This window comes from Trachypithecus francoisi, unplaced genomic scaffold (assembly GCF_009764315.1).
Source record: "Trachypithecus francoisi isolate TF-2019V2 unplaced genomic scaffold, Tfra_2.0 Lachesis_group1, whole genome shotgun sequence".
Classification (NCBI taxonomy): Eukaryota; Metazoa; Chordata; class Mammalia; order Primates; family Cercopithecidae; genus Trachypithecus; species Trachypithecus francoisi.
The window spans coordinates 41,336,841-41,358,897 of NW_022681454.1; the positions used below are offsets into that span (position 1 = coordinate 41,336,841).

A 22,057-nucleotide genomic window follows, 5' to 3' on the forward strand; every position below is an offset into this window, starting at 1 on the left:
TTTCACGGTCCTTTTGATCAACCCAAAATAAAACTGAACAAGACAGCATCTCTGAAAGGGTTAATACCCTGGAATTTCACACTTAACAATTGGCATTATGTTCTTTGCATTCTTGAGGAATTTTCTCACTGATGTCAAAAGACTTTGGTTTGTTATGCAAGACAGTGGTCCAGTGACTTTGCATATCACATTCTCTTAACATGAGGGAAATCCCTGCATGCTAATTGGAGAAGGAAAAAAGTAGTGCAAGTGGTTCTTTGGCTAGAGATGAATTAAATGAGGGAGGGCATTTAGTGAAAAAACAAAGCCCAACAAAACCCTTGCAAATGAACGGGCATTCTTTTGAAGTGGCTGCTTACTCTAGTCGTTTTGTGTAGTCTTACTGCTGTATCACTGTGATTCCATTTTTTGGGGGAAAACACTTGAATGTATATATAGTTTGTTTTTTATTTTTCTGATTGTTTTAATTACCTATTGCTGTGTAAGAAACGACTCCAAACTTAGTGGCTTAAAATAACAACAATTTATTGTTTCTTAAGTTTCCAGGAGTTGACTAGTTCAATTCTGTTCCATGGGTTGTTGGCTGTCCCTGTGTTCAGTTGGTGCTGGGGCTGGGCTGGAAGGTCCAAGACATCTTTTCTCACATGTCTGGTACCTCAGTGCTTCTCCACATGGCCTCTCTACCTGGCAGGTTTGGGCACCCTCATAGCATGGTGGTCTCAGGGTAGTTGGACTTCCTCAGGTAACTGGCCTTCAAGGAAAAGAAAGCAGAAGCTGTCAGTCTTCTTAAGACCAAGCTTGAAAGTGGCAGCATGTTACTTCCACCATATCCTGTTGGTCAAAGGAAGCCCTAGAGTCAGTCCAGATTCAAGGGAAGTCAGGGAAACAGACCCCATTTCGGGAAGGGTGGAGTGGCATGTCCCTATAGGAGGAAATGAATTGGTGGCCCAAATTGCACAAGTACAGGGAGGACTGAGGGCAGAGGGACTCGTCCTGGCTGGTGGGAATACCAAGGGCAGAGGAGAGTTTTGTCCCACTTTCTGTTTAGGGTTCTGGGCAGACACTGCTATGTGAGTAACTTCATGCCAGCTTGGAAGGGGGACACTTCCAAGTGACATGAGAGGACAAAATGGTGAGGTCAGGTGGAGGAGGCCCCAGGGCACTCACCAAGCCTCTCTCAGCTCCTGTGTGATGGCGGAAGTAGCCAGATGTTCTGGAATTCTTTCAAGGGAGGGCTCAGAAGGCAGCTGAGTTAAGAGGCAGTGGGCTTAGGCCAGGAACTGGGTGGAAAATGAGACCCAGAGCTGGCTGTGGCACCACTGGAGGCCAGCCAGTGGCACTCGAAGGCCCTGGCCACCAGCTGTAGACATCAGCTGCGGATGTCCATGGAATATCCAGGGTTGAAGAGCTAGCCAGTTTCACTCCCATGGTCACCAGGCCAGGCAGCAACCCAGAGTAGCTGCTTTGCAGCAGAGGGCAGCTAGGATGTAGAGGACAACATGTGATTTGCATTCTCCATCTTTCACATCACCATAATAATGGAGACATTCTCCCCTCTCCCCATACACCTGGTTACTGTTGGTTTTTGGGTTTTCTTTTTGAGACAGAGTCTTGCTTTGTTGCCCAGACTGGAGTGCAGTGGTGTGATCTCGGCTCACTGCAACCTCCACCTCCCAAGTTCAAGAGATTCTCCTGCTTTGGCCTCCTGAATAACTGGGATTACAGGCACCCACTGCCATGCCGGGCTAATTTTTGTATTTTTAGTAGAGCCAGGGTTTTGCTATGTTGGCCAGGCTGCTCTCGGACTTCTGACCTCAGATAATCCGTCGGTCTTGGCCTCCCAAAGTGCTGGGATTACAGGTGTGAGCCACCATACCCAGCCCTGGATACTGTCCTGATGAACAGAAATCTGAGTGACTGAGCATGTTGTCTAAAAAGACCGAACCTAAAGGAACTGTTTAATTTATTGCATAGGAGTAAATATTTGCCAGACTTTTCTGCAGTTGGGTCTTCCTTTTTCTGGTAGTCTGAATAAAGTCTTCCTATGGTTGTTCACATCCTAATCCTAAGAGCCTCTGGCTAGATTATCTTATATGGAAACAGAGACTTTGCAGATATGGTTAAATCAAGGATCTTGAGATGGGGAGATTATCCTTGGTTATCCCAGTGGACCCTATGTTATCCCAGAAGTCCTTATAAGAGGGAGACTGGACATCAGAAGCAGAAAACGGAGAGATGATGATGGAACCAGGTATTGGAGCCATGCATTTCAATGATGGAAGAAGGGACCATGAGCAAACGAAATCAGGTGGCCTCTAGAAGCTGGAAAGGGCATGGAAAACCTCCTGCTCCCCGTGCCGAAGCCTCCAGAAGGAAGGCAGCCCTGCCAACACCTGGACATTAAATTTCCTACCCCCAGAACTGTTTAAGAGTCAATTTGTGTAGTTTTAAGCCACTAAACTTAATGTGGTAACTTGTTAGAGCAGCAACAGGAAGCTAATACACCCTTCTTGTCCTAAACCATTCACTTAGAAACACTGAAGCTACCATTTCTTTGCTCGTTTGAGTGCAGAATAAAGCGAATAAAGTTCTATTTTATTTTTTTCTCCCATTCATTTTCCTAGTAAGATATTATTTCTGACTATTTGATGAGCAAGAACATTGAGGGGTAGGGAGTGAAGTTCAGTAACTTTGCCCGGGTTGAATGGTTAATGATTGAGCAGGATAATCTAAGCTACAGAGACACTGTCTGGGAATATCATGCAAGAGCAGGGTCTCATATAAAAATGTATTAAGTAGAAGTTTATATACAGAGTAAGCTGTTAGTATCTCAAAAATCTTATTTCTGAAGTCCTATATTGTAGCAACTTATTGGCATGATGATTCCTATAATAGAAATAATAAAACAATTGCCACTACATGACTCAGATTATCCACTCCTTCTTGTTTTGAAGACTTCACTCAACTTCTCAAGAAATAACCAGTGTACCGTATTTGTTCCACTTTCAATGATATAGGCACTTTTCAATTTATTGCTTTTGTAAAGTTTAGTTCTAATAAAGCTCATAGAGCCATAAGAAAATCTCTTTAAACCTTGTTCTTCTATTAAAAGAATACATTCTGGGTTGTAAATTAGGAGGCCAGGAATTCTTCTTCCCTCTTTGGAGGTGATAGTGGTGATGGTTTGAGCTGTCTCCTTACCTAGATCTAGGTATCTAGACTCCACAACTGTTCACTTTTTGCACTTCTCCATCTATGTAGAGATGGCATGACATTTGTCTGAACATGAGTGTACCTCCAGTTTACCTCTCCTTAAACTTTTCTGACCTAGAGAAGTGAGCAGTTGCCACCACTGGAGGACTGGGGTTGCAGACTTACTTAGGGCCTGCTCATGGGTCTGGGGCTTTAAAAAATAATGTCCATATGTTGGGGACAGCTTGTATTAAGAATAATCTTTGTGAGCCAGTTAATGCTGTGAGAGGTTTTTTCCTAACACTGTCATTGTGCTATTTGCAGCACAAGTTCCAACAAAACAGCTTTTCCATTTTATCATCGGGATTGTAGAGGCAGCATGTAAAGTAATTAAAATAATGGCACCAGGGCAATCTGTGTGAGAGATGCTGTCAGGACTGGAAATGGAATGCAGAAATTTCCAAATTTCTGTGTGTACTCTTTGGTCCTTCCCAAGGAACCGTCACATGTGTTTCAGTCCTTGTGGAGGATGGGAAACTACGATTTTGTCAGTGTCTGGGTATATGTTGGAATTGTGGAGCTGGTTGGAAAAAAAAATTCACGAAGGAGATATAAAGCAGAAAATTAGGGTAAAAACACATGGTTTTTGTCTGGTCTTTTGTATTTCCTATGTGAAAGGTGAATCCTTGAATCTGAAAATGAAAGCCATCTCCAGTGTCTCCTAGGTAATACGTTAAATACTGTCACGGACCTCGGATCCCTTTCATTACACTCTTTGTTATTTCTGAATGTGAGCTTGACACACAAATCTTCTTTTAAGAAGGCTTTCCAGAAGGCCTACTGTAGCTGCGTGCATGCTTTAAAATAAAAGTAAATCCCTTTCTCACTTAAACAAAACAAAACAAAACACCAACCTATTTGTGTCCATGAAAAATATCTTTGCATGTCTAGACAGTAGTGCTGGTCAGCTGCCTTGTGTAAGGAAGGAATACAGAAAAACTATTATTCTCCCCAGAAACCTTGTAAGGTCCTATGTGACCCAAGTGACCTCTCACTCAACTAGTGAAACAGGAGCCAGAAGTGTGCAAGGAGCCTGAGCTGGAGCTTGATGCTGATGTTATAAATCAGCCTTGGCATTACTGGGCTTTCCTGTTTTTAGCCAGCAGTCCTTGGGGACTGTTGCTGATTGAGGGTGAAAAAAATTTCAGAACCATTGTAAGTGGTGACACTGACATATCATTAGGCTTCCACCCAGATGGCATTTGTAACAGATAGAAAGGAAACTGTAATGGAATTAACTTAAAGAGGAAAGAATTAAAGCACAATTTTACAGGCATACATAGCATGGGAAGGATCGAAAGGGAACTTTTATTTGCTCTCTGCTTTTGCTAGATACTGAGATTGGTGTATTGTAGGTGGACTTCACGACAATGAGGAAAGGTTTTTGTTTTTCATTACAGAGTGGCCAGGAGGGTCCTATGCTGGCTAGTTGAAGTTATCTGTGTTTACCTCTCTGTTCCATGTAAATTCAGTTTTTTCCCTCTTCTCCTGGGCATCTTTTTTTTTTTTTTTTTTTTTTCCTTTTTGCTTATGACTGTAAGTCATTAAAGCAGTTCCCGAAAACTGTCCTTAGGTCTTTAGCTGTTGTTGGATGCAGTTGAGAATTTTTTGCTTTCACAATGGCCCAAAGTAAATTGTCACATGTGGTTTAAGTCTGGGCCCTGCAGTCACCACTGGATGATCATATCCATATCCAGTCCATGATACACTGAATTTGTTACCAAAATATCTTCTAGCTGGAATATGAGAAAGTGCTGGGGGCATTCATTGTTTTATTGCAGGATAGCTGTTTTCCCCAAACAGCTACCTTTCTTTTTTTTTTCATACAGCTGTGGAATAAAACACATCCAAAGTATTTTCAAGTATGTGATTGACCCTTGTATTGAACAGATATTAAAACTGAACATTTCATGGCATGAGGAAGCTGCTCATTGAACAGAGTTGCACCCTCCTTCATCCTTATCTGCACAGATGAGAGAATGCAGGTTCAGAGAAGTAAAGGAACTTATTCGGGCCACATTGTCAGGCGAGTAGTGGAGCAAAGACTCATACCTGGTCCTGTGTGATTACAGTGCTTGTGCCTTTTAATTTTTCTTTTCTTTTCTTTTTTTTTGTTTTTGACAGTCTTGCTGTGTTACTCAGGCTGGACATAATCTCTGCTCACTGCAACCTCCATTTCCCGGGTTCAAGTGATTCTTCTGCCTCAGCCTCCTGAGCAGCTGAGATTACAGGCGCCCGCCACCACACCCAGCTATTTTTGTATTTTTAGTAGAGACAGGGTTTCACTATGTTGGCCAGGCTGGTCTTGTACTCCTGGCCTCAAGCGATCTCCCCACCTCAGCCTCCCAAAGTGCTGGGATTACCAGCATGAGCCACTGTGCCTGGCTGGCTTGTGCCTTTTTATTACAGAGCTTTTCAGATTTCTGCAGTGAAGGACTATTTTTGTTTGTTTGTTTGTTTTGCTTTTGTTTTTTTTAATTTCCAATCCGCTGTAATACAGGGCTGACTGCACAGGATCAGCGTGCTGCTTGCATCACATGCACCTCGCCCAGGCCAGCTGGCCAACACCTAAACAGATTTACATCTCGCTCAGCAAGATGAGTCCTGCCATCACATGACTTGGATGTGGTGGTGATGGCCAGACTGCTGTAAATGTGGATTCTCAATCCTGTAATATACAATGCCATGAACCAGTAGTGATCAATTCACAGATCATGCTTGAGGTAATACTGCTTTGGTTTAAGGGTTAGGGGAGCATCTGTCAGGGAAAAGCCAGACTCCTTTGACTAAAGAGAAACATTGGGAGCACCGTTGGGAGGCTAGGAATAGAATACAGGGAAGATGTACCCTTCAGCATGCAGATGGTGTGGTTTCTTATTCTCTCCAGGACAAACTTGAATTCCACCAAGTCATGCTCTGATTCAGTACATGCAGATTTTTGTTCTCAAGTCAGATGGGGACATAATTGCAGTGTCCACTATAGGAAAAACACCAAGCGATTTCTAATACCTACAACAAGCAAAATTTACGTGGTAGAAAGGGGTTCAAAAAGGGGACCAGTGCCGTGGCTTATGCCTGTAATCCCACTTTGGAAGGCCAAGGCGCATGGATCGCTTGAGCCCACGAGTTTGAGACCAGCCTGGGCAACATGGTGAAACCCCCATCTCTACAAAAAAAAAGAGGAATTAGTTGGGTGTGGTGTTGTGTGCCTGTTGTCCCAGCTCAGGAAGCTGAAGTTGGAGGATTGCGTGAGCCCGGGAGGTCAAGGCTACAGTGAGTTGTGATTATGCCATTGCACTGCGGCCTGGATGACAGAGCAAGATGCTGTCTCATTAAAAAAAAATTAAAAAAAATTTTTAAAAAAGGGGGCTGGGTGCAGTGTCTCACGCCTATAATCCCAGCACTTTGGGAGGCTGAGGTGGTCAGATCACGAGATCAGGAGTTAGAGAACAGCGTGGCTAACATGGTGAAACCCCGTCTCTACTAAAGATACAAAAAAATGAGCCAGGCATGGTAGTGCATGCCTATACTCCCAGCTACTCCAGAGGCTGAGGCAGGAGAATCATTTGAACCCAGGAGGTGGAAGTTGCAGTGAGCCGAGATTGTGCCATTGCACTCCAGCCTGGGCGACAGGGCGAAACACCATCTCAAAAAAAAAAAAAAAAAAAAAAAAAAGGGATGAGGGCAACATCCTTGCATGAGTTTCTCCAGAAAACTTTATTAATTCACTTGGTGATTTGTTCAGCTTCCTTACTGAGCATCTCCTGTACACTAGGCAATTTGCTTGATGCTTCATGATTAAGGTAGTGTTCCTATACTTTGTAATTTACACCTGCTGGAGGAAAGGAAGAAGTAACAAGAAGACATTTTAAAAATTATTAAATAAACTTGAGCATTAATTTTGTTAGTTTCCCCTCTATAATTAACAAATTTAAAGAAAATATTGTTTAATGCTTAGTTGTATCTTTTTTAGGTGATTAAATAGGGTCTTCGTAGTAATTTTATTTTTTAAGGTCTCTAATCAGGCAACTGGTATCTAACTAAAACAATGTTTCTATGGGAAAATCACATCCTACAGAAATGTTTTTGACTTCAATGCTTTCCTCAAGAGTAAAACCTGTCGGAAGTGTGAAAACTGCCTGTACTTAGCAGAGCAATTTGTTATGTGAACCAGTATTGGTAAATGTCCCTAAATGGTGCCACTGGGTTTCTTTGGCCTGAGATATAATAATCTCCTAGAATTTTATGTTCTATAAAATACAGAAAAAATACCATGGTCTATTATTTATTTATTTATTTTTTTGAGACAGCGTCTTACTCTGGCACCCTGGCTGGAGTGCAGTGGCACAATCTTGGCTTACTGCAACCTCCACCTCTTGGTTTAAGCGATTCTCCTGCCTCAGCCTCCCAAGTAGCCAGGACTACAGGCACACACCACCACGCCCAGCTAATTTTTGTATTTTTAGTAGAGATGGGGTTTTGCCACGTTGGCCAACCTGATCTCGAACTCCTCACCTCAGGTGATCCACCCGCCTCTGCCTCTCCAAAGTGCTGGGATTATAGGTATAAGCCACTGTACCTGGCCCATGGTCTATTATTGATAATATAGCAGACCTATTTCTATGGTGACTAAATATAACAGAAATTAATGATGTTCTTAAAAACTTTTAAAATGATACTGAATATGAATATGTGGCAGAATAAGAAGTTTGGTCTTAAGTCTTTGATTCTGATTGTTCACAGATTCTTTTCCTTCATGTTCGATTTTACTTATCTTTCATAGTGTGGAGATCTCTTTCCCTTGGTGTTGCAGTTGTAGGTATGAATGACATGAACCCCTCTTCCCAACACTTTACTGTGAAAAATCAAAGATGCCATGTATTGCTAGGGATTTTTAATTCAGCTTCTGTCTCGGGTAGAAATTAATTTACTAGGAGAAGATGTAGAAATCCTGGTTTTATAGTCATCAATGAAAAATGAAATTTGCTTGTATTTCAGTGAAAAATGAAAACCAAAAAGCTTCTTTATAATTTAAATCTATTAGCAATGTTTTAAGCAAAGATCTAATTAATGTATTTTTAAAAATATTGGTATTTGTCTTAGTTTCCTTGGCCAATCCTCTTTCTTATTGTCCTGTTTCTGAGTTTCTATAAAGAAAGACTTAAAAACTTAGGGCATGCTTTCTCTCCAATCGGTCATTTTTTTTCCCTTTGGTAAAGACACCATTGTGCCTTAGTTTTAATATGAGGAAAAATGAAGGTGGGAGTGGAATTTGCATTAAATATTTGGAGTTTTTCTTCCTCCCCACCCTCAACATCTAAAATATGCATGGGATTTGGAAAACAAATTAGAAACAGGATCTTTCACAGATATTTTAAAAAGGCATTTCTAAATGGTGGGGAGTTTTGATTTCTGAATAGTGCCATTTCATTTAGGAGCTTAGGTTGCAAAGTTGTATCTAATACTCGTTTTCTTTTTCTTGGTTTTTATTTTAACTTCTTAAAGATTGAAAGTCTTTTTAAGAAATTGATATTAAATATCCACTTTGCTAATATAAAGTAGTTTGCTAGTGTAAACTAATAATGGTATAAGCAATTTTAATTTTATAGGTTTTTGCTGCTGTTGTTTGTTTTTGATGTGGGATATCTGCTAAGGAAATAGAGAGTAATTAGACTCAGAAATGGTTTTGCTTCTTTGTCTCTTTCTGTCCCTAAACTCTTGGATTAGTGGGAACACCGAGACCACAAGAGCTATGATTCTTCTCTTAGACATTAATTTTAAAATAGCCTGGGTGTGGTAGCTCATGTCTGTAATCCCAGCAATTTGGGAGGCCGAGGTGGGCAGATCACTTGAGCTCAGGAGTTCAAGACCAGTCTGGTGCAACATGGTGAAACCGCATATCTACAAAAAATACAAAAATTAGCCAGGCATGGTGATGTGCACCTGTAGTTTCAGCTACTTGGGAGGCTGAGGCGGGAGGATCACTTGAACCTGGGAGGTTGAGGCTGCAGTGAGCCATGATCATGTTACTGCCTTCCAGTCTGGGCAACAGAGCCAGACCCTGTCTCAAAAATAAATAAATAAAAGAGGACAGATGGACTGGTACAAACCATCAAAGATACATTTTACAAAAGACACAAGTTTGGCCACTTAGCATCAGCGTCTATTCTTGCCCACTTTTGTATGCATGCTTAGCATATTCCCCAGCACACACATGGCTCAAATATGTATTCGTGGAGCAAATGGATGAAGGAATTAATTGAGTGTATAACCAACTAGTTAACCAACTAGCTGATTTCACAGATAGTTGAGAACTCATCTGTGTGGGTTACCATTGTGGATTGAAATGACCAGCATTTTTCAAACAGGTACTCTCTCTTCATTTTGGTTGTGTTGACAAAGAAAGACTCTGTAACACTCAGAAATCTAAATATAGCTCCACACAGATGCACACTTGTTATAATAATGCAGTATGGAAATTAACTATGGATTGAATTTTAATCATTTAAACTGCACACATCTCCTACCCCTTCCTCCCTCTATTGTATCACATGTAATTACATTATTATACATCAGTCATTTAACTGGCGTAAACAATAATTGCTGGAAAACTAAGATGTTTAATTTGAAGAAACGAATTGCTAAGTAAATGAAAGGGAAACATACAAAAGTACTGGGTGATTCTTTTGTGTAGCTGTTTGTTTAGCAATTCAGGAAGTGACTTAAACTTTGCCTGCCAATATTGGATGCTAGATTTTTATCAAAGGAAGGGTCCTATCATTTTTCATATGTGTTTAGTTAGAGATTTGTTTAAATGGAAACATAAGCTAGCAAGCAACGGTTTCACTTTTGGGAAATGATTTCCCTCGTAAAAGCTTCATGTCTCATGCTCTAAGGTAAAGAGAAAAAAAAAAAATCATATTGGATTTTTTTTTCTTTCTGCTCTGGGAAGTGCATCAAATGTAACTAACACAGTGAATTCAGACCACCTGTGAGATTCCAAATTGCTTTTCCTGAATCATTGTTGAATTAAATAAAAACATTTGATTATGGTACTTAAAGCAAATCAAGGAATATTCAGATGAATCAGTGGATAAACACATTTAATAGTAGTATGGACTTTGCTCTTATTGCAGATGGATTATTATCCAATGAAACCATTCTTCTTTCATGTTGTAAATCTTTCCAGATTTCAGGAAGCCAGGGCAGCTGTATTTTTTTAAACCTTCACATGTGATCCAAAAGTAACCATATCCTAGGAGAAACGAAGATCTGTTAATTTACAGTATTTGTAAGCAACGGCTAAACTCTTTTCTGTAAACATCGGAAATACACCTGGTAAAGGAAAGCTCTTCTGCCAGATAAAATGGAATGTTCTCAATTAACCAAGGGAGCAACTTGGATGAGAGAGGCCCATAGAACAAGTGCTGCTGAACGTCTGATTCCAGTCTGTGAAGGATGTGAGGGGGTTTGCCTGGCCTCAGGGCTAGAGAACTATTAATATAAGCAACTCAGTAATTTCTTTCTATATTGCACACTTTGTCTTGATATCTTGAGGAATATGCTCACTTAAAACTCATAGACTCAAGGAAAGGCAAGCTGGCTAGACTTAACTCAAACTGAATCATAGAAGAGGCTACATCTGTCAGAGAAAACTCTGTGATTATGGACAGTGCAGATATTCCTATCTGGATAGGTATTGTCGGTGCGACTGAAGAGAGCTGAAATGTGTGCAAGAGATGGCTCAGAGATTAAAGAGCGCTTCCAATTTCTGTGACTCTGAATAGTTCCAAAAATGTAGAGATTCATTTGGTTTGAGTTTATGTTCTGGCAGGTAGTCTTTGTACAAAATTCTATTTTTGCTACTCCTAAACAGCTTTTTGGTGACTTTTCAGTCATGTTACATATGACTGAAATATATGTATGTGTGTATATGTGTGTGTATATATATATATATAGTACAGGGCATAGAATAAATTTATTAATGTTTCATTGAGAACGTAAGACTGAAATACAATTACAGAATGTTGAGGAAAATCAATATTAATATATGAGTTTGATCTTAAGGGTAGGTCAGTGGACCTTGAACTATTTGGTTGGTGTCAGGCCATGCCTGTGGTGTCTCTTCATTGGCCAGCACAGTGGCGTCTTTGTCTGGGAATCTCTACTCTCTACCTCTCATTAGGGTGGTCAACATATCACAGTGGCCTTTCCCTTCCCAAATAACTGTGAGAACAAAAGTGCCAACACAAGCATAAGCCCTTGCCAAGTACAACAGCATGAGGTTCCATCAGCCCTAAAGAGGGGCATCCTGAGAACCCTCAGTGCCCTCTGAATTGGTCATCACAGCAATGGGATTTTCAGTCTTGCTCAACATTGGGGATTTGAATAGCTCTTAGGATAATCTCTTCTCTAGTGGTTAAGGATATAGTCCCCATAAAAGAAATCTGCTTGTGGGTAATATTTTGCCAAAATCTGACCATCCACAGTCTGATGTGATGACCAGGCCACCAGACTGAGATTAAAGAGCTGAGTTATTTATTGACAAAGGCACCAACTTCTTCTAGCTCAGCATCTTGCTCAATAACCACTGTGTGCTTTTGTAGGCGCATGAAGAGAATATTCAACATTTTCCTTTTCCCATTCTTTTTTTTTTTTTTTTTGAGATGGAGTCTCGCTCTGTCACCCAGGCTGGAGTGCAGTGGCACAATCTCGGCTCACTGTAACCTCCACCTCCTGGGTTCAAGGAATTCTCCTGCCTCAGCCTCCTGAGTAGCTGGAACTACAGGCACGCACTGCCATGCCTGGCTAATTTTTTTATTTTTAGTAGAGACAGAGTTTCACCATGTTGTCCAGGATGGTCTTGATCTCTTGACCTCATGATGCACCCACCTCAGCCTCCCAGAGTGCTGGGATTACAGGTGTGAACCACTGTACCCGACCCACATTCTTTATTAAACTTATAGGAAGCCTATTTATATCTGAAGCCTCTGATTGACAACAGTTGATTGATTGTCTGTGAAAGGTGAACTTTTACCATTCTGTGTTCCCAAGCTTTACTTAGGCAGAAAGCCATTGTCATCTTCTGAGACGAACCTCTGTAATGTAACCATAAAGCAGGAAGGATCATAGGCACCTGTGGAATTGTCATCAAATTTTTTGGCAATGAAAATCGCAAGTGAAGCACTGCTAATATTTTCAAGAAAAACAGTAAAAGTGGATTGTTACAATTAGTTCCTCCAATTAGGTATTCAAGAAAAGCACAGAAGTATGTGAAGGTTTCCTTATCTGTTTATCCAGTGACCTGTATCTTTCCACGATACTTCCAAATAAAATTTATTTAGCCTAAAAATGGAAATTAATTTTGCACCGATGGCCTGAGATTAGAGTGTCTGTGCATTCTGGAGATGAGGGTAGCTACTGACCTTTCTATCTTGCTTTATTATCTGTTGGTCTTGGCAGTACCTTTCTCTTCCAGGATGCATTCCCAGAATGGTTCAGTGAAACAAATGCTCTTTGGAGGACTTCGGCTCTTTGTGGCTGAGATAAATATATATCAACTTAAAGTGGGTTTTATTTTCCTCTGTGAATGAGTTCCTAGAGAATTGCAATTGTGGAAAGAACTAAAAGCTCAAATATAACAGAATGAAGTTTCCCTAAAGAATTACAGTTTGAAGCCGCAGTACATTAAGTAATTGTGCTACAATAGGTGCTTCTGGTCAAAGGGTTTGAGGGTTGCTGTCAGTCTATTTTCAAAACTGAAGATGAGGAGAATGATTCTCAACTGCAGGTTCAATGGGAACATCGTGGGGAGAAAAGTCTCTATTCTGTTAGTCATTGGTTTTTGAAGCACAGATGTGAGATTTGGGTGGCATGATGAGGGAAAGGGAGTAAGGGGCGATGCAGCAGGGTATGGGGGTTTAGACTCACCTTCCTAGTCGTGTTGCAGTGTTGAAACCTCTAAGTCTATTAGTGTCCTACAGAAGTGTTTGTTAAATAGGTCAAAGACTAAATTTCTAACCATTAGAGAAAGGAAAGGCATTCTCAGAGATTCACAAATATACGTAGTTAATGGAACCGTAACTTTTAGAAGTCAGTGTTCACAGGACAGATGGGAATAGCTGGAATGAAGTGAGCTTTGAATGCTGATTGCTTTATTTTTATACTAGCTAATGAGTGAATGTGCCACACATCCTCTAACCTTTCTGGAATGGTGAACAAATGCACAGATGTGCTGAGTAAGTGTTGGAAGACAACTACATGAACCCTTAGGCAATTAGAAGGAATTTAAAGAAATAAGCCATGTATTTACGATTAAACCAGGAAAAGCCTGTATATAAATCCAATTGGTAACACTTTATATAAAGATCAATGATAAAAATCCTTAATATTTTTCATGATCTTTCGAAGTTTCTTTGAAAGTGGTAAGTGGCCTCAGAAATTTGAATTACCATGAAAGGAAAAGGAAAAGTGACTTAAGGATGTGTATGTGTGTGATTCCAAGTTAAAGATTCTGGCACAGATCAGTGTCATGGAGACATTAGAGACAAATTTGAAGGTTAAATTTATTCATTGGGCCAGGTGTGCTGGCTCATGCCTGTCTGTAACTCCTGCACTTTGGGAGGCTGAGGCGGGTGGATCACTTGAGCCCAGGAGTTTGAGACCAACCTGGGCAACAAAACATGGTGAAACCCTGTCTCTACACAAAATATAAACAATTAGCTGGGCATAGTGTGTGTGCCTGTAGTCCTAGTTACTTGGGAGGCTTATGTGGGAAAATCACCTGAGCCCAGGAAGTTGAGGCTGCAGTGAGCTGAGATGGCCGCTAACTGTACCCTCCAGCCTGAGTGATAGAGTGAGACCCTTTCTCAACAGTGAACAAACAGCGCTTCCAAAACCCAGCAACAACTAAATTTATTCATTGTGTTTCAAGAGGAGTGAGTGTTTTGAGAAAAGACTACGAGGACTTTTGGCAAGTTGAGTTAAATACTGATATCTGCTTCTTTAACAGGATCACCATTCTTGTCTATATCTGGAAAGAAGACAAACTTTGGGCAGCAAAATACTGTTTTTTATTATTATTATTATTATTATTATTATTTGAGACGGAATCTCGCTCTGTCACCCAAGCTGGAGTGCACTGGCCAGATCTCAGCTCACTGCAAGCTCCGCCTCCTGGGTTCACGCCATTCTCCTGCCTCAGCCTCCCGAGTAGCTGGGACTACAGGCGCCCGCCACCTCGCCCGGCTAGTTTTTTGTATTTTTTAGTAGAGACAGGGTTTCACTGTGTTAGCCAGGATGGTCTCGATCTCCTGACCTTGTGATCCGCCCGCCTCGGCCTCCCAAAGTGCTGGGATTACAGGCTTGAGCCACCGCGCCCGGCCTGTTTTTATTATTAATGCAGTGATGTCAATCCAAACTAGATGACTATGATTCATGGAATCTTCAAGGAAAACCAAGTACTCTTTTTTAATAAAGTAATGGAGCTGGGAATTACACATCTGCTCTTAAAAATCTGTTTTTCATAATACAGAACATATGTTAATCGTCACATCTTTTATTAAACTGAAGGAAAATTCTTGTTGAGTAGATTAATTCTGGATCCTGAAAATGCGGGACCATGGAGACGAGCATATCGAGACAAATGTCTGTCTGTCGTACCAACTTACCTCTAGAACAGTGATTTTCACACTGCTGGATGTGACCCTTACAAGGGTAATGAAATCAAGCTAGTGGGTTGGGAGTAGCATTTTTGTTGTTGTTGTTTTTGAGACAGGGTCTCCCTCTGTCGCCCAGGCTGGAGTGCAGTGGCGTGATTTCCGCTGACTGCAACCTCTGCCTCCTGGGTTCAAGAGATTCTCCTGCCTCAGCCTGCTGAGTAGCTGGGATTACAGGCATACACCACCATGTCCAGCTAATTTTTGTATTTTTAGTAGAGACAGGGTTTTGCCATGCCTGCCAGGCTGGTCTCAAACTCCTGACTTCAGGTGATCTGCCTGCCTTGGCCTCCCAAAGTGCTGTGATTACAGGAGTGAGCCACCACGCCCAGCCTGAGAGTAGCATTTTTAAAAAATGAAATGGAGTAAAAAATGCAGAGTACATTGAATGTAGGAGCTTTTGGGAGCTTTTCCATTATTGTTTTCTCTTGTGTGTCTACACAGAGGTGTCTACAGTCATGATGTAGGAGGTACCTTTCCTGTATTTCTTCTAGAGCTCCAGCTTTAGGTTTGCTTTAGGTTGGCTGGACCAGCAAAATCCCACCCCTAATTGGAGAGGTCAGGCTGACTGGTTGAGGCTAGGGTGATGTCTGATAGAGAGGGCTCAAAGACTCAAACACAGCTTTTGAGTCTCTGATTCTGCAGTTACATTATACCTGCAGGTTCAGCTGCCTGAGCTTGTCTGTTTCCTCACAGATATTTATCATAGTGCTCTCTCCTTGGCCTGCACTGACCCAAGAATCAGAAGCAGCATGTCAGTGTGTAAGGAAGCATAATTCATTAATTCTTTTTTTTTTTTAAGAATTTTTTGGTAACAGTTTTATTGAGAAATAATTCATATGCCACACAATTTATCAATTTAAAGTGTGCAAATCATGCTTTTCAGTATATTCACAGAACTGTGCAACCATCACCCACATCAATTTTAGATTATTTTTATGACTTCAGAAGGAGACCTTGTAGCCTTTAGTTATCATTTCCCAACCTTTTCTTTCTTGGGTTGAGGTTGCAGCCTCAGCGGATGCCTTAAGAGAAAAGATGAACTTCGACATTCTATAGGCTGATATGGTGGTCTCCACACTTTATTTATTAACTCTTCAGTAAAAAAGTTTTTGAGCATGTACCCCCAATTTACGTAGATAGAAGTGCAATTGTTAACTTCTATTTCAGGCTTTAAAAAAAAGAAAAAACATCTGTAAATGATATATGCCACTGTACTAATATAATATTATATTATCAAACACATAGAGTTCAGCACTTAGTAAAAAAAAAAAAAAAAGCTGGTATTTTCTCCACACGCCTCTGTGACTTAGCCTCTGTGGACCTCCCTCCCATTTTGATGGCCTTCAGTTAGTGTGTACAGGCCCAGTTTGGTCTGGGCTCAGCTGACCCCTGAACCTCTCTCTCATCCCCTGGTACCCTCCCAACCTACTCCTTGCTCTCTGGCCTTGCAGAACCCCAGGCAGTGCTCCCAGATGCTGGCTTTTCTCTCCTGATGCCACCCCACTATCTTGACTTTCTCTCTACGTGGGATGTTCTCTCTGTCCCTGTCTTTCTGGCTAACTTGGTCTAATTCACATAGCATATGCCCAGGTTTACCTCTTCTGCTAGTTTTTCTTACTGTCTGAAACCCAGGTAGATGGACCTACCTCCTTTTTCCCTTAACAGCTATACCTGTTTATTTTAACAATATATTTATTTGTTTGTATCCCATTTTAGGCCCTAGGGATTAGACTTGTACATTGCTTACATTTTCTCCCCCACCTTCTCTCTCTCTAACTTTCTTATTACAGCAGTGTTGACAAGTATATTCTCCCATATACATGAATCTTTGCACTTTCCTGCATGTCTTCCTAGGGGTAGATTCCTAGAATGTCGATACCACTTTTTGGTGATAGTTTAAAAAAATCCAGAAAAATGGGTTGAGACCAGATTGTGAAGTGACTTGAATCTCAGATCTCCAAACATTAAAGCTTATTGATTGGGCACTAATCATATGAGTGTGCTAGAGCTGCTGAAACAAACTACCACCAAGTGGGTGGCCGGAACAACAGGATTTATCATCTCAGCAGTTCTGGAGGCTGGAAGTCCAAAAGCAGAGTGTTGGCAGGGTTGGTTCCTTCCAAGGACTGTGGGGAAGGATCTATGCCAGGCCTCTCGGCCTTCTTCATGTTCACCTGACATTTTCCCCGTATGCCTGCCTGTGTCCCCAGATTCCCCCTTTATGATGGTACCAGTCACATTGGATTAGAGGCCCACCTTACTCCAGTGTGACCTCATTGTAGCCTAACTAATTACATCTGTAATGACCCATTACAGATAAGGTCACATTCTGAAGGTACTGGGAGTTATGACTTCATATGGGTTTGCGGAGTGGCACACAATTCAATCCATGACATTGATTGACACAAAATTGAAGTTATATATTATTAGGGAGATTTGCTACATTTATAATGTCGAATCTTCCTAATTAGGAACAAGATATATTTCTCTTTTTAAGATTTATTTATATTTATTTTATCAAGTCAATTTTATAGATTTATTGAGTTTGGGGCCTTAGAAAGAATATTTGTAAAATGGGATCAGACCAGGAAGAATATGGGTAAACCACATTAGAGAAGTAAGAGAATGGAATGGGGTGACTGGCATATAGTTGGCACTCCATGAGTGTCTGTGGAGTAAATTTACTGCAGGAGTAGAGGGAATCAAAGGTAAAGAACATTTAATTTTGCAACGTAAAAGTTGTAGGGGATGATGGCCAGATGTGGTGGCTCATGCCTGTAATCCCAGCACTTTAGGAGGCTGAGGTGGGCGGATCACTTGAGGTCAGGCGTTCAAGACGAGCCTGGCCAATGTGGTGAAATCCTGTCTCTACTGAAAATACAAAAATTAACTGGGTGCGGTGGTGGGCACCTGTAGTCCCAGCTACTCAGGAGGCTGAGGCAGGAGAATTGCTTGAACTAGGGAGGCAGAAGTTGCAGTGAGCTGAGATCACACCACTTCACTCTAATCTGGGCCATAGAGCAAGACTCCGTCTCTCTCAAAAAAAAAAAAAAAAGTTGTTACATATTTGAATTTGTCTAAGATTGTCCTCTATCAGGACAGATTTTCTCAATTTGATAATTCCCTTTGTGTGTATGAGTCATCATAGAGAAAGTGTAGAAGCTGAAATACTATTACGAGAAAAAGAATGCATAAAATAAACTCATTACTACCAAGGTCTCCTTTTCCTTCTTTAGTCTTTAGAAATACAGATGATTGAAAATTTACATTACCTGGAAAAAATAAGAAACACCCTGAAAAGGTAATTATTTTATTTTTATTTATTTATTTTTTGAGATGGAGTTTCACTCTTGTTGCCCAGGCTGGAGTGCAATGGCACGATTTCGGCTCACCGCAACCTCCGCCTCCCGGATTCAAGCTATTCTCCTGCCTCAGCCTCCTGAGTAGCTGAGATTACAGGAATGTACCACCACGCCCGGCTAACTTTTTTTTGTATTTTTAGTAGAGACAGGTTTTCTCCATGTTGGTCAGGCTGGTCTCGAACTCCTGACCTCAGGTACTCTGCCCGCCTCGGCCTCCCAAAGTGCTGGGATTACAGGTGTGAGCCACAGTGCCTGGCCTGAAAGGGTAATTCTTTTAAAACACTTTTATTTTTATGGTTGAAAGAAGGCTCACAGATCCCCCGTCCTGCTATATTCTGTTGCATTTCCAACTCTTGAGAGTCTTTTCCTCCCCCAGGGCCTCTCCTCTCTCCCTTCTCCCCCATGGAGTGCTGGTTCAGGAATATTTGAGGATTGGCCTGCTGTGCAAACACTCAGCATTGCCTCTTTCATCTCAAATCCTACAACTGAAAGCAGAAACATTTTAGTTTGAAAGAATGGGAAACCTTTGCAAGTCACAGATCTGCAGTTCCTGGTTTCAAACACTTGCCTTGATGTTTGTTACCTCATTATAGTCCTCAGTTAAAACCTCTACCTTCAGGGTAGCACTGTGTGTTCAATTATTGCATTCTTTCCTTTTCTTTCGTCTTTTTTATTCTGCACAAAATTTCATCCCATTAGCTAAGCTCTTACCTGCCCCATCTTCTTACCTTTTTTCCAGACATCTCCATGCTGGGAAGCCTCTGCCAGTTGGACTTGTTTCTCAGGGCAGGCTTCATTCACCACTTTGCCTCCTCATAAGCCCTAAGCACGCTTTCTGGATAAACTCTTTCTTCTTTTCTTTTCAGGATCAAACAACTCAGCCCCCGCTTGGCTCTTCCCCTAGGCTCCAGCTCTAGTCCGTAGAGCCTCTCCCCACTGCCCTCCAATACAGAAAGAATTGACAAAAAGGCAAAAGCATGTTTTGCTACTATGGCAACCATGCCCAGCCACATCTTTCCCTTTTGAAGTTCCTTCCTTATTTTATTTATGTAAAGTTATCGAATAAAGCTGAGCTTCATGCTTTTAACCATTTCCAGCCCTCATTTGAAGACTTGGCCTTATTTCCTTTCATAAGCCTTTATTATAGCTGTTTGGTACATGAATTTCTTCATCACAGATACCTAGAATATTTTCCCTGTCAATGGCCCCTAGAGCACTTCATCGTCTCTGGATGTACAAGTCCCTGTGTGAGAGGTGGTGCCTCAGCTTGTCATGCACTCCCAGTTTGAAAATATCTTTTGTCAGATTTGTGGGTGATGAATTGGCTGTAAATCTGAAATAGGGTGGTATCTTTAAAAGTATGGACTTACATGTGATAACTCACTTTGGGATATGAAGTGAAATGTCTCTACTCCTAACAATGGTTGACTTACAAACAGCTTTCAGGAATTGCTTTGATTCATATTATTAGTATGAATGAAGTTATTCAGAAGATATAGGGCAACACATAATTGTTTACAGGGGATGGAGAGAAGGACACAGATCTCTTCTAATGACATTAGAGAATTTGAGGTCACTTCTTTGGGATGTCCATTGAAGCGAGAATTGTAATGTCTTTATATGGACAGAGTAGATTCATAGACACTGGAGACTACAAAAGGTGGGCGGGTGGGAGGGGGTGAGGGTTGAAAAATTACCTATTAGGTACAACGTTTACTGTTCCAGTGATGGGTACACTAAAAGCCTAGACTTCACTGCTATGCAATATATGCAAGTTACAAACCTGTACTTGTATACCCTAAATATATAAAAATAAGAAATTTAAAAGAAAGAATCTTATAAAACTTTTAAGGTCATGTCATAGGATTCTCAAGTCCCTTTTATGACTTTTGCTCCAAGTAGATTTTTCACTCTTCTTTAAATATCTCCAGAGTCTGAGATGATCCCCCCTTTTCGGGGATCACATTTCGTCTTTGGCCATCTCCTAGTAAGATAACTTTTTCTGAGTGAGTCTGTCTTTCTAAGGTCTGTCATTGTGTTAGCTTATTCCTGGGTTTTCAACCATTTAAATTCCTCAGGCAGTATGCAGACATTTGCACTTGTTTTTATGCAGCTGGAAGAAACAGGGGAAAGGAATGATGCAAAGCCATGGCAGCATACATCCAGGTAATGCTGAGATGAAATGGTGACTTGTTGACTCACTCAACAGACATTTACTTATATAACTTGTGGGGCATAGTGCTGGATGCTGAGTACTTACAGATAGTTGGTATTTTCTGGCTTGAAGAACTTCCTTCCAGGGAAGGAAGTATGTATAAATTAGATGCTCACTCTATAACCCTCCCCAATTTCATTCTGTTTCCCTATTTAGAAGCAACCACTAGCCTAAATTTGGTTTTTATCATTCCCATTCATGCTTTTATATTTTTACTACATATATATGTATCCATAAACTATATATAAGATTATTTTGCATGTTTTTGAGCTTTATAGAAATAACACACTGATTATGTAATCCTACAACCTGCTTTCTATGCCTTTGAGATTTACCCATGTAATTCTCGTTTATAATTTTTCCTGCAAGTTTTATTGTGTGAAAATAGTATTATATATTCATGTCATCACCTGTTAATAAACACTTAGGGCGTTTCAATATTTCACTGTTGTAAACCTTGTAGATTGAGCAATCTTGCATGTCTTCTTGTGCAAGAGTTTCTCTAGGTGTATCTGTATCATTGTTGAGTCAAATGATTTGTGTTATCTTTAGTTTTGCTAGATTTTTGTCAGTTGCTCTTCAAAATGATTATGCCAACTTATCCTTCTACCCGTGCTATATTTGAGTTTCAATTCCCTGCATCCTCATCAACACTGGGCTTTGCTGTATTTTTTGATAACTGCCTTTATGATATTCTCATAGCTCCCTGAACTTTGCCTTGTCATCATACTTAATGCCCTTGCCAGTCTGTAGACTCTAAGAGGCAGGGATGGTGCCTGCTTGTTCACCATTCCACTCTCAGGAGTTTCTGAAATCCAATACCTCCTTCCTTTCTTCTACACTGCAAGGCCAGTTTCACATGCCAAATCTTCTGCAAAGCCTTCCTCCATCCCTCAAAATCAGATGGCTCTTCCTTTTTGGGGGACCTCTGTTGTTAATAGCAGTTTTTGTGCCCCTTTAATTTTCACCATGTCTTATATCTAAATGTGTACTTTTCTGTTGCCCTCAATAGATTAGCTGGTTCTCGAGGGTGGAGAAGATTTTCCTCGTCTTTGCAGCATCCACGGTACCGGTGCCATGTATGTTTTAGGTGCTTGATAAATATTTGAGTGAATACTTCAGTGCCTGCTATGTTCTGGGAAATCATTCACACCCTTCTTACTTGATGATACTTAATGCTGTTACTGACACAAAGGATATGTACCTAATGTAGGTTGTTTATCAGTGGCCAGGTGGTGCTCTAGAAGGACTGCAGCAAACAAAAGGACTTTTCACCCCACACCTGCCCCAGTGCTGGGATTATCCAACCTCTTCATCTTTGTCAGTGGGTTAGGGAAAAAATGGTAATTATGAGATACTATATATATAGATACACATGCACATATACAGTTGACCCTTGAACAATGCAGGGGTTATGAGCACTGACCGCCACCTAGTCAAAAACCTGTGTATAACTGTTGACTCTGCCCAAACTTAACTACTAGAAGCCCACTGTTGACCAGAAGCCT

The 22,057-nt window shown here is 40.9% G+C and overlaps 1 protein-coding gene and 1 long non-coding RNA gene across 20 annotated transcripts in view; both read left to right on the plus strand.

Annotated features, from left to right (window-relative positions):
- Positions 1–14,333, plus strand: part of LOC117085316 — a 29,084-nt gene extending 14,751 nt beyond the window's left edge. The window contains exon 3 of the long non-coding RNA XR_004437916.1: positions 14,264–14,333. This is a non-coding gene — a long non-coding RNA (uncharacterized LOC117085316). The remainder of the gene's footprint in view (positions 1–14,263) is intronic.
- The window catches only part of LIMCH1 (LIM and calponin homology domains 1), a 342,237-nt gene that overhangs the window by 72,307 nt on the left and 247,873 nt on the right, over positions 1–22,057 (plus strand). The gene's annotated exons all lie outside the window — the stretch shown is intronic.